At 39.1% G+C, this 12500-nt stretch overlaps 1 protein-coding gene and 1 pseudogene across 2 annotated transcripts in view; both read left to right on the forward strand.

Annotated features, from left to right (window-relative positions):
* The window catches only part of LOC138013342 (uncharacterized), a 172537-nt gene that overhangs the window by 86877 nt on the left and 73160 nt on the right, over positions 1–12500 (forward strand). The gene's annotated exons all lie outside the window — the stretch shown is intronic.
* LOC137967983 (uncharacterized) lies at positions 1580–2501 on the forward strand (annotated as a pseudogene).

Below are 12500 nucleotides of genomic sequence, written 5' to 3' on the forward strand. Positions count from 1 at the left end.
TTGATAAATCATAACTTTTAAAGTAAAAGAGATTGTGTGTTGTCCTGACGAATACTGACTTTTAACTCACCGGAAATGCACCGGAAAAGTGCAGCGTAAAATAAATTCAAACATGTTTTTTTGTCAAGCGCTGAACTCACAAAAGAGACCAAACTCTGGACCTAACCTGGTTGAAGTAAACTTTTGATATTTTGAAAAATATTTCTTTGCAAGCTAAGGGCTCGAATCTCGATCGGGCATTTTGCGTTATTAGTATCAGCGAGAAGAACTCGTTTACTTAAATAAGCCCTGGAAAAAAAAAAACAACAACAAGAAAAAAAAAAAAAAACACAAGACAATATTTTATTTGTATGCCCCGAAATTCTAGGACATGCAGAATTGAGACGATATCTGGCAGCACGATGTTGAGTCACTGCAGTTAACTTTATTCACTTTAACAGGAATACAAAGGATATCGATCTAACATGAAGTCCGAACCGAGAGGATGATGTACGCGTATGGATATTTAACAGTTATTCCACCAGCGCGCGTTGGATATGAGATGGTAAATAGCCAACAAGGCGCGTAGCGTTGGCTATAATCATCTCATATCCAACAAGCCGGCGAGTGGAATAATTGCTTTATTAAAAACGTCCTCAGGATTAGACAGATTTTCTCGAATTTCAATTTTCAACAACAAATTAACGAATTTCAACTTGCATTGTTTTGATTCGCATTATTAAACTATAAACACAGGTGCTTAAGTTTAGAAGTTGCTACCTTGAAATATTTTCATGTCATACTTCGTTGCTCTCTTTGTGCTCCCCGGTGTTGCGTTTTGTAACAGTTCAAAGACTTCTTTTTCATTTAACTCCTGCGCGAAGCGATTTTCGCCGGCCGCCATTGGCCGTTTTTATGCTAGAGATGTTAAAGTTGTCTGAGACGTAGTCGTCTCGGGACGACTTTAACGTCAGGTATAAAAACGGTAAATAAGGCAGACGCATTTAACGTCTGACAACTTTAACGCCTTAAACATTTCAAACGTTAAATGCATGTAGTATAAAAACGTCCAGAGACGACTGGCCCGAGTTATGCTGAACGCTCAAAACAACATGGCGGCCAAGAATAACTCGAAGGAGACTCGGGGCAGAAAGTGGAGCGAAGTTGAGCTTAAAGTATTTGCATCTGTTCTCGAAGACGACCGAAATGAATTTGCGTTGACTTTAGAGACTCTGGCACTTAAAAAGTCAGCCAATGTTAATATTTTTGAAGCTATTAAGAAAGAACTCGATGCTCGTTTGCAGACGGAGAACATGCCATGTTCTAAAAAAGGAAAAGAGAAGGCGATCGAGACATCAGTTGTCAAGCTGCGAGCAAAATATAAATGGTTGAAAGAACGGTGGAGAAAATTCACCGACAGGGCAAAGTCTGGCAGTGGAAAATCAGCGGTAGATGAACCGAGTGGTTTACCATCATCGACCCGATTTTCTCCGAAACTCACACAGAATTAAAGTTAGCAACGAAGGCAGCGGACATCCTCAATAGTGACGACAGTAGTGAAGATGACGAATATAATGAAAAAGAGGACGCGATTGAAGAAATGAAGCTTGCTACTGGTATGGTACCCAGTGAGAGGAAGCAGCCATTAGATTCAAGTACGTCTTTAGCTGCAAGTTCTGAGCAAAACCACTTGTCAGGGAATGAGAGTGAAGAAGAATGTAACAGGTAAATAATGAATTGGTATTATTTTCCCCAGACTTTAAATGAATTTTATAATGGATGTTATGCAATTGCATACAAGGAATTTGTGTCAGTAATGTATACATGTAGATACATATATTACTACATTAGGTTTATGTACATGTACATGAAACATGAATATACAACAGAGTGCTATTCGGCAAATTGTTAGTGACTATATATGCATCTTTACATGGTAACTATGGTTTTATTAGTATTTATTGGTCAGCCCTTTAACTTTGCCTCACTACATATAAAATAAATTTCAGTTTTGCTGACCTTAAAAGGCATTTTTTAAAAATAATGTGTTGTACAAGGCTAAAAAGCACAAACCTAAAAAACAGCCACAGAGCAAAGACTGTGAAGAGTCTTTCTGTGAAGAGGGTGAAGTAGATTCAAAGGAGACATCCAAGAAGGAGGTACTGAAATAAACTGTGTCAGTGCGGCTCAGGAAACGTAAAGTAACTTCACAGAAAGATGCTATCACCCAGTTATCAGCAACCTTTGAGAATCTTCAAAAAGCACATGAAAAAAAAAAAATGCAAATTTGGTTTGAGGCAGACCAGAAAAGAAAAGAAACTTTCCTTCAATATCAGGAGAAACAGGCAGAGCTGAACCAACAACATGAAATGCGTATGATGGAGATGATAACTCGTTTTCAGCAGCCTATGCAACCATACCAAAATGCTTCGGTTATGCATGAACCAACATTTCCAAGTGCCTTTTCTGGAGCAGAGAGTCAACAACCACACTACACAAATTTAAATAGTTATAATAGGTAGATTACTTTCATAAAACCCATTAAAGAGGTGACATTCAGCAATTATGAGATACTTTATTAGGCTGTTAATGTGGACAGATTTCACACTGTTGTTTCAAGCTACAACCAGAAATCTTTCTACATTCACAGACTAATAATATATAATTGATAGACATGATTGTTGTAGTAGGGTATTTGGGGAAAAAAGTCTAATATGTTAAAAGTTGTGTTTCTAAAAAGTTAATATTTTTGCAGTTACCTACATGCACTTACAACTCACAGGAAGAGGGTGTATGAAAAAGATATTAAACAAAGTGGTGTGTTGTCTTTGTGTTGGTTTGGGACAAATAATACAAAGAGGTGCAAGAGTAGAAAGTACGTGATTGCTGAATTATGCATTTGGGAAACTATTCTAAATGTTATGTTTCCAAAAATTTGATATTTTATGCTTACCTACTTGCAACTCACAGGAAGGGTGTATGGAAACGATATTAAACAATTTGGTGTGTGGGCGTTTGTAGGTGTGGGGGTACAAATTAATAGAGAGATGCAAGTGAAGAGAGTTCATAATTATTGCATAAGAGTACATGTACATGATTGTTGTTTTAACGTTTTGGGAAAGAACTCTTGATTCATTCTAAGTTGATATTTTGCAGTTATGTCTCATGTTTCATCTTTACCATTAAAGTAATCTCTATTATTATCTACTGCCCTATGATTTTATAAGGGAGCTTTATAAGAAAGGGGTCAAAACAGAGTGAGAGGAATTACTTTCAGTCATTAAATTCATTAAACTCACTTGTGTTATTAAGGCTACTATTATAGTCTACTTTCAAAGCTTTGAAATCAGACCTTAGTACAAGATTACTGATTACTGTTTGTCAACTTTTACATGTTCTCGTGGTAGCCTCCACTAAAGTGCTGCTGTTTGGAAACATATATAATTGGGCCACCAACTGGTGATACATGCATTGTAATGTCAACAACTATATATGCAGCTAGTACCTGTTTTATTGTATCACTATGTAGCTCCATTAACATGGCTGAGATGCAGTAGTTCGTGCTTACTTAAATCAACTGGAAGATATTCAGGAAAGGCATTTTGTATTACAGGTCTAGTGAAGATGCTATATTGTCCAAGGATTTTGTCCTTCAGTAAAGATATCTTGATATTCAGTTCTACAATCCTCACTAAGAATGCTCACAGTTTAGTTCCACACTCTAATCCATTGTCTCCAGTTCTATACCCCATCTATTTAGTGTGGTGGAGTAGAATAGGGGATATAGTGGTTGTTAGGCTTTTGCCTTACCACAGGAAACACAAGCTAGAAGTTTCTTTTGATTTTTTCGTTCACTCCATCAATCGTCGTTGCTGGTTGATATCCCAGAGCCAGTTAGTGATCCTTTCCCTGATTTTATCTGCCTCGCCATCTTGCTCCACACTCCCCCTGTTCCTAATAAGGTGCAGTTTTTCAATGTCCAGCCTCCACCTGGGTCTGCATGGGTCATCTCTTGCAATGCATATATTATGCAAGGCTATGCAGGCCATTATGACATGCCTTATGTTCTTTAGTTTACACTCTGTCTTCTTGTAGAGGATTCTCCACCTCCCTTTGAGCATACCATATGCATGCTCTGACACAACTCCTGCCGAGCAAAGCCTCTTGTTTAAGTAGCGCTTTCTTGGATTTCTTGTATTTTCATTGTACGGCTTCATTAGCCACGTGTAGCGTGGAAATGCTGAATCACTAACCGTTGTGAACGGTATGTCCCCGTACTCCCTTGTTCGTAGCACAGTATATGGGAAAACATGTTCCTGCTGAATCTCGGCAAAGAGGTCGCAACTTTTCAGAGGCCTCGAGTCATGGACAGAGCCAGGAGCCCCTACAGCTGCCCAAAGAAACCTCTTATTAGAGCCAATAAATCCCATGCTGGATACTGAATATCTCTTCTTGAAGCTAAAATAATTTTTTAACTTCGTGCTGACATTAACATGGAACCCGTCCCAGGCTCCTACGCATGGAAATTCCCAGTTCTCAAGGAAGCTTTTAAGTTCATGCTTCCATTCGGCTCTGTTTCTTGGCAAGTAAACACATCTGTCGTAAAGAGTTGACACCAGTATCTTACACACCTGGTTAAAAATGACACTTGCAGTTGATTCTGCAACACCGAACAGGTCTCCTACTGTGCTGTAGGTACATCCATGGGCCAATCAATACAAACAAATGGCAAGTTGTGTGTCTGGGGGTATCGGTTCAGCTTTGAAACGAGTTGGCTCTTTGACTAGTTGGTCTTCTATCTCACCAAGAATGAACTGAAACGTTGCTCGATTTGTACGCAAACGTTTTTTGAACGCAGTATCGTTCCAATTTCGGTAACCATTTCTTCACCACGGGGAACTTCTTTCTTCATCCGCACCCCGTTCTTGCCTTGGGCTCTTTTTTTTTATTTTTTTTTATTTTTTTTTAATTTAAACAATATTCAAACAAGAAGTTTGCCCCAAGAGTTACAAAGACTCATCGAGGGGGCTTACTTCGAGTATACATACATTTCATTATAGGAGTAAGACAGTAAAAAGAGCGTACAAATCACAAAGAATCAACATGCTGACAGGTAGAACAAATGTACACTTATTATGTTACACAAAATCGGTTAGAATCTAAGATAAACGTCTGGACAACTAAAAATAAAGCCTTATTTTCATCATAAGAAAGGGATGGGCATCCAGACAGGAAAGCCGATAAAATTGCTGTATCAGACATATGGGCCCATCTGTCAGCAAAAATCTGAGCAGCTGAGGAGAGCAGTTTATAACGTGAGGCAGCAAACAAAGGACACTTCAGGAAAAAATGATTTACAGACTCTGAATAAAAACCACAGAAGCAGGCTGGCGATTCTTTACGTCCTATTTTAAATAAATAATAATTGAGAGCACTAGCATCTAAACGGAGCCGTGTATGAATTATAGAAGAAAACCTATCAAGAGCAACTTCGTAAAGAACATTTTTTGTAGGAAATGAAAAGTAAGATGAAAGGGATTTATTAAATACATTCAGGGAAAGAGTGCTCCGTACGTCAATACTTAAATTATTCCATAATCTTGTAGAAGATGGAAAAAATGATTTATTAAAACGTTCAGTGCGACTAGCAAAAAGAGTAAAATGTTTAAGATTTCTCAATGAATAACTCGTTCTCTCAGAGACTTGTAAAGAAAGTAGGCTTTTAAGATAGTTAGGACAAAAGTTGTTTACAATCTTGTAATAAAGTATCACTTTATGAACAGCCCTTCTCGACCTCATTTTTTCCCAACCAAGTTCAAGCGCAAGGCGATGCTTACTAGTTCCTTTAATGGCCCCGGTAACAGTTTTAGCAGCCTCGTACTGCACATGCTCAAAGAGATCACATTCGCTTTCAGTGCATCCATCCCAAACCACATCCGCATACTCCAATACAGGGCGAACGAGAGACTTATAAAGCCTCTCGAGAGTGTTTCTACAAAGTTTGAATTTTAAACCCTTCAACATATTCGCTCTCCTGCTAGCTCTCTCGTAGACATTAAAAATATGTGGTTTCCAAGATAAATTACTAGCAAGCGTTACGCCTAGGTGAGTATGTTGCAAGACTTCATCAATTACCTCATTATCAAACAAAACAAAAGGATGAAAAGGCTTAAAACGCTTGACCGAGAACGTCATACATTTAGTTTTGGAAGCATTGATAGTTACAAGCCACCGTTTCGCCCAATCACAAATTCGCTCAAGGTCAGAATTTAATTTAACTGCCTAAACGGTGGGGTCGTCAACAACATCAAAGAGTGAAGTATCGTCAGCATATAAAAGACAATCGGACTGGACGTTATCAGCAATGTCGTTGATATAAATTTAAAAAAGTAAAGGGCCAAGCACAGAGCCTTGTGGTACACCGGAATTAGTACCAATCCAGTCAGAGGACTGGCCGTCGATAACAACTCGTTGTTTACGATCAGAGAGGTAGCTACAAAACCAGCTCAACAAAGGGTCACGAACCCCAATCGCTTCAAGTTTATATAAAAAACCCTTGTGCCACACCTTGTCAAATGCTTTACTTATATCTAAGTACACCATTCTAACCTCCTTTCCTTGTTCGAACACCGCATAAATTCTGTGCACCAAGTAAACGAGCTGGTTTACAGTTGAATCACCAGGGCGAAAACCAGACTGTAAAGGAATGAGAAAACCAATCTCTAACAAAAAATTATATACTCTGATAAAAACAACTTTTTCAGTAATTTTGGAAAATGAATCAAGCAGAGAAACAGGACGATAATTTGATTTCGACTGACGGTCATCTTTCTTGAAAATTGGTATCACATTTGCAACTTTCCATCCCTCCGAAAAAACCCCCACCGAAAACGACAAATTAACCAGTTTAGCAAACGCTCCCGAGAGTCCGTCAGCACAAATCTTTATTATCTTATTGCTAATGCCATCAGGGCCACACGCTTTACTGATATCTAAACAGCTAAACAAATCCCCAATTTCTCTTTCTGTAGTAGTCACGTGTGATAATATCCTGGAAGATTGAAAATACTCTATTTCAAACGGCAGCTCCGCCATACTATCATCTAAAGTACTTTGGCTGGCGAAATACTCGTTGAACAGCTCTGCTTTCTCCTTGGCATCAAAAACGGTTCTGGAACCTTCAACCAGTGGTGGAATTGGTCTCTTCATAACTGCGGCACATAAGCCAAGTGCTTTAACCATATCTAGTTCTCCGTCGATAGTCTGCAAAAGCCGCCTCCTCGATTGATTTTTCGTCGTTAAAAACATTTGCATTTCAATTCCTTGCCTTTCTTGGCGGCGTTGAGAAATGGACCTCAGAATTTGCAATTCGGCCATCTTTATTTCGTTCGTATATTCGCGCGCTTAAAGTTTATTTGGCGCTTGTTTACTCGTTCCAGTGTCTTCCAAGAATAGAGCCCAGTCTTTTCTTAGAAGAGCCCTAAAAGTCGTCTACTTTTATTCATCTCGTTTTTATACCAGATGGCTTTAACGTCTCAGACGTTAAATGCGTCCATAGGACTTTAACGTCTCTAGTATAAAAACGGCCGTTGTTTCCTCAGGAAAACGTTTTTAGCTCCCTTTTAATTTTAAGCTGACGCGTACACTTACCATATTTGTAGGTTATGGTGTATTAGGTCATATACCATGATAGCTTAGCCAATGAAAAGTCTTGAATTGTATTGTCCAATGATTCAGTTTTTAATAAACATGGCTGTATAATAAATGCACACTTTTGTGTTTGAACAGAATCGGTGCGGCATCGAAGAAGACCATACTGAGTTACAGATCAATACGGTGACAGTTGAGTAATGGTTCAGCCAATAAAGCATGCAAATATCTTCCCTATCGTGTCATTGTTAAATAGCCGGTTTCTGTCAAACTCTTGTTACATATCCGGCCCCGAAACGTTTTTACTGATCACGATTTCAATACGGTAGCCTCGCAGCTCCTACAAGGTCTCACCTGATTGGAGACCACCCTTGAGGTTTAACAAAAGAACAAATAACAGAAACAATGGACCCTAGAGGATAGAGTTGCAGCCCTTTTGTTTTAGGCCTAGGGTCCATTGTTTCTGTTATTTGTTCTTTTGTTAAACCTCAAGGGTGGTCTCCAATCAGGTGAGACCTTGTAAGAGCTGCGAGGTGACCCTTTCAATATCTGGCTACTTTCCCATTCCCAATGCCTCTTACTGTGTGTTGACAAATTCAGTTTTTCAATATTTCGACTGGATTCGTATGAAGCACAAAATGTCTTTGAAATCCCTATTCTTATTTCAGTCAGAAAAAAACATTTTGAAAACAAATTAAAGTTGCCAATTACTCCCCTGGAATTATTCCTGTGCAGTAGAAAAAATGTTTGAAAAAAAGTCGTGACCTTAGCCACCCCCAAATTCAGTCGTGTTTACGCAGAATATTTTCCTGTTCAAAACTATTGTCAAATTGGCGTATTTTTCAGAAACATGATATGAAACAGGGAATATTACCTTGGTTATAATATAAGCCGAGAACTTTTGGAGATTTGATTGGTTTATAGTATCACTTTTTCCGCGTAATAGTGGTATAACAGCAAAAATGGATGGTATAACAAGGTCGTGGATTCGAATCCCGTTGAGGTCATTTGAATTTTCCAAGTGCATATATATATGAGACAATTGCTTAAATTGTCCTTCTTCAATTCAGAGTTAGAGTGAGTTATTAAACTTTTTCGTTTTTTCATTTGACGGGAAAATTGCACTGAACATTAAACAAAAAAAAAAGAACGACAACAAAAAACAATGCAACTACCGCTGAAATACTCAAGAAACATAAAGCAATGATATATGACTTTGTGTTGTCCTCAACTCTTCTTTAAAGTGCCTATGAAGTGAATTTTTTTTTGCGTTTTTCTGTCCCTTGTTATGTCTCCTTTTCGAAAGTGCCAATAGCGAGTAATGTTAGAGAGAGAAAAATCTGACTTTTTGTCGCCTAAAGTGAGCTCAGTAGAAAAAAACAGTGGGTCCGGAGACTGGAGTTTACAAGCGATGAAGTAGGAAATTGTTCCAGCGATTTATTTACCTCACTTCGCCACTGCAACCACTTGTATAAGATTTCTTCGAAGTTCGCCACTTTTTTCAAGTAAGATGTCAAATGGTGATGGATATATGTCCTCTAGTGAAAGTTCCAACGTACAAGAGTCGGACAGTGGCGATGAAATGGAAGTTGTCGGGCTCGTAGAACTATATGCGGACGAGCCACCGGCTCACTCGAGCGACGATGAAGAAGTTGGTTAGTTGGATGGGCTCTCACCAGCAGTTCTTCGTGCAAGATTTGAAAGAGAAGTGGCAGTAAACGAATGGTTTGTGCTATTAACGGCAAGATTTCCGCACAGGTCCCTACTTCATTAGGCATACGCTCCTTGTTTCAAGAAAACAATAGCGGTAACAAAAGATGTCTTTTGGGACTGGCGCTTTGTTCTTTCTTCTTAGAGGTTTTTTTCTAAGTCTAAATAGACTTTGAAAAAACCGGTCGAACTTCTGACTGGAAAACGGAAAATCGAACATTTTTTCCTGCAATTTCGGCACTTTTACTGCAATTTTACCCATTTTTCAATTTTAGAATAAGCGCAAGAAGTGGAGTTTAAAGCAATCGTTGTAATAGGGTTCAGATTCTCAAACATAACGAACAAACCAAATAAAAGTCCTGTCATCAAAAATTTAATTGCTACCTGCTCTTTTTATCGTGAAACTGTTTTTTTTTTGTCGGCTTACGAATTCGCCAAGACACTGCAAAGTGTATGTTTTCTTCCTTCCCTGTATTCTGGATCACGAACGGTGCATTTAGTGGGATTTATCGCTCTTTGTAGAGATCGGCAATATGCTCAATGATGCTTCGAAGTAAACTTTTGCAGAGATTCATGGATGTTCCCGTACGAGGCATACTTCGTTTCACTCCCCACCATGTCTTTTCAATGCCCTGCTGTGGGCTCGTTTGTCTGGGTCGACGAAGTTTAGGCGATGGTTAACTGTGAGATGATGTTAGCCCTTGTCTTGTAGGCAGCTGTAAACTTTCCGGCCACAGATAGCTAGGGCTAATATTTTTTCAAGGAAAGTTTACTGTCAGAAATTTATGTGTTCTCGCGGATTGAAGGTTATCCATCGCCAAACAGATCCATCTCCTGATGCACCTTGTCTTTGCCAACTGACTGCGTTTCCATACGGGTTTTGGACACGGAAGACGAAAGTGAATTGTTTTCTTTGCACCACTCTATACACCGCTCGGGATAGGCTTTAAAGTGGTACTACGACCAAAAAAAAAAATTGTTTTTCCTTTGGATTTCAAAACTATGTTAACTAAACACTAAGTCACCGAAGTTTTAACTTCTGATTTTAAAAAGACACCTGTTTATTTTAGCTGGAATTTTCTTATTTATTGGTCCGCCATTACTAACTTTAAAATCTTGAGAGAGCTGGTTCTTGGAGAAAATGACGTCAAACACTCACTAGTTTAAGAATGCAATGCGTGTGTACGCGGCCTAATTAATATGCAGCACGGGAGTTTCGGGCCTTCAGACTTTTCAACCCGTGTTTTGCATATATAATAAATTGCGTTTACACGCTGAAATTTTAAGCTAGTGAGTAAATGACGTCATTTTCTCTAGATCCAACCCTCTGAGGTCCGAATCGGCCAGTTTTGAACGTGAGTAATGGCGGACCATGAAATCCACAACTTACACTCAAAATAAACACCCTTTGGATAAAACTCAAAGCTCAAAATTCTGCCAGTTAGGTGTTAAGCGAACACGCTTTCAAAATCTGAAGAAAAAAAGGAAATGATTTTTTGATCATAGTACCACTTTAAATAACAATGACTGTAGCGGAAACACGAGGAAGAACTAGTGTTCACACAGTAAAAGCAAGAGATTTTATTTAAAACCATTCTTCCCGTCGACTTGCTGAATCAAACGCAAATCGAGACCATATAATACTTTAACTTTAACAGATCATTTGCTTTCCGCTTGACTGGGTATTTACGCACTGCTACTTAAGCTGATACAATTTAGGTACCCTATCTAAGGATTACACGGGGAACACTAAGGTTCTCAACCAAGAAAATCTCAAAAACAACTTGGACGGCCTTTCTCTTAAAAGATCGACACACCGTTTCCCGAAGCAGACAACGTGCAGTCCCTCTAGTCGAGCGGGAGGAGAGGACAGGCACGATAAAGTGGCCGCGCGAAATCTGATTCGAGGAGGAGCGAGCGATCCGGATATCCAAATCACAGCCCTTTTATACTCTATTGGAACCTTGGAAATTTAAGTCAAAAAGCTCGTTGAAATACTACCAAAAGCTTTTTCGCTGTAAATGCGCGTAATTTAAAGCGGTCGGCCCCAGCCCTTACCGAGATAATGTGAGAAGGTCAATGACAACCCTGAACACGCATGCGTGCTTGAGCGCTAGTCGATGCGGCATCCCGTCTGTGTTACCGAGCGAGACTTATAAAGGAATAGTCAATGCAAGCTATTACATTGTTAGCTCTGGTTTTCCTACAACGAAAATCTTTAGCCATTTTGCTCGTCTTTATAAGCCGCGACTCCTTCTGTCAGTGACGAATTCCCGCTAGTTTTGATCAAGGAAGTGTGAAAATGACAGCCTTTTTGATACTTTATTGGAGTCTCGAAGTATTAGTCAAGAAACCTCGTTTAAAAAATATACAAAAAGAGACTTCCGCTATGACTGCGCGTGATTCGATGGTGTCGGCCTTAGGGCTTACCGAAACTTTTCCGTGGAGGGAAAAAACCGAATGAGTCTGTAGAATATATATTTTTTGTCGCCCTGCTTAGACGCGGGGCTCATACGAATAACTTTGATGCGATCGTGCGACAAAACGGTTTAGTCAGATTTCTGTGTGCGGACGCCGTGTTTCTCTCGGTCAGTGACAACTCTAGCTTTTTTTGATCAAGGAAGTGTGCAAATCACGGGCCTTCGATACTTCATTGCAGTCTCAGCATTTTAAGTCAAGAAAGAAAGTTTAAGGCTAGAAAGGATGTATTTCGCTACGACTGTGGGTGGTTCGAATCTGTCGGCCTCAGCGCTTACCGAAACAATCTAAAAAGTAAATTTACAATCCTGAACACACATGCTTGATTGACCGCCTTATTCAAGTTGTTTAATATTTATTCCGGTGTTGCCGCGCCAAGCCAAACAGAATCGTCAAGGCAACCCTTTTTTTTTTTTTTTTTTTTTTGATAAAAATTTATTTACAAGGGCCCAGGTAAAAAGGTCGAATCCCCCAAATATCCATAATGCACCTAAAGGGGAACGAATAAGATTAAAGTGGTACAAGAGAAAGTTCATGTTGAGCAAAGCTCAAAGTCCAAACCTAACCTGTTCTACCAAAAAACCAGAGTCCAAAATCAAAAGTTCATTAAGGCAAAAGCCAGTCTGTACTATAGATAGCCTAACTAACTAACTAACTAACTAACTAACTAACTAACTAACTAA

The sequence above is a fragment of the Montipora foliosa genome, chromosome 8 (assembly GCF_036669935.1).
Source record: "Montipora foliosa isolate CH-2021 chromosome 8, ASM3666993v2, whole genome shotgun sequence".
Taxonomy (NCBI): domain Eukaryota; kingdom Metazoa; phylum Cnidaria; class Anthozoa; order Scleractinia; family Acroporidae; genus Montipora; species Montipora foliosa.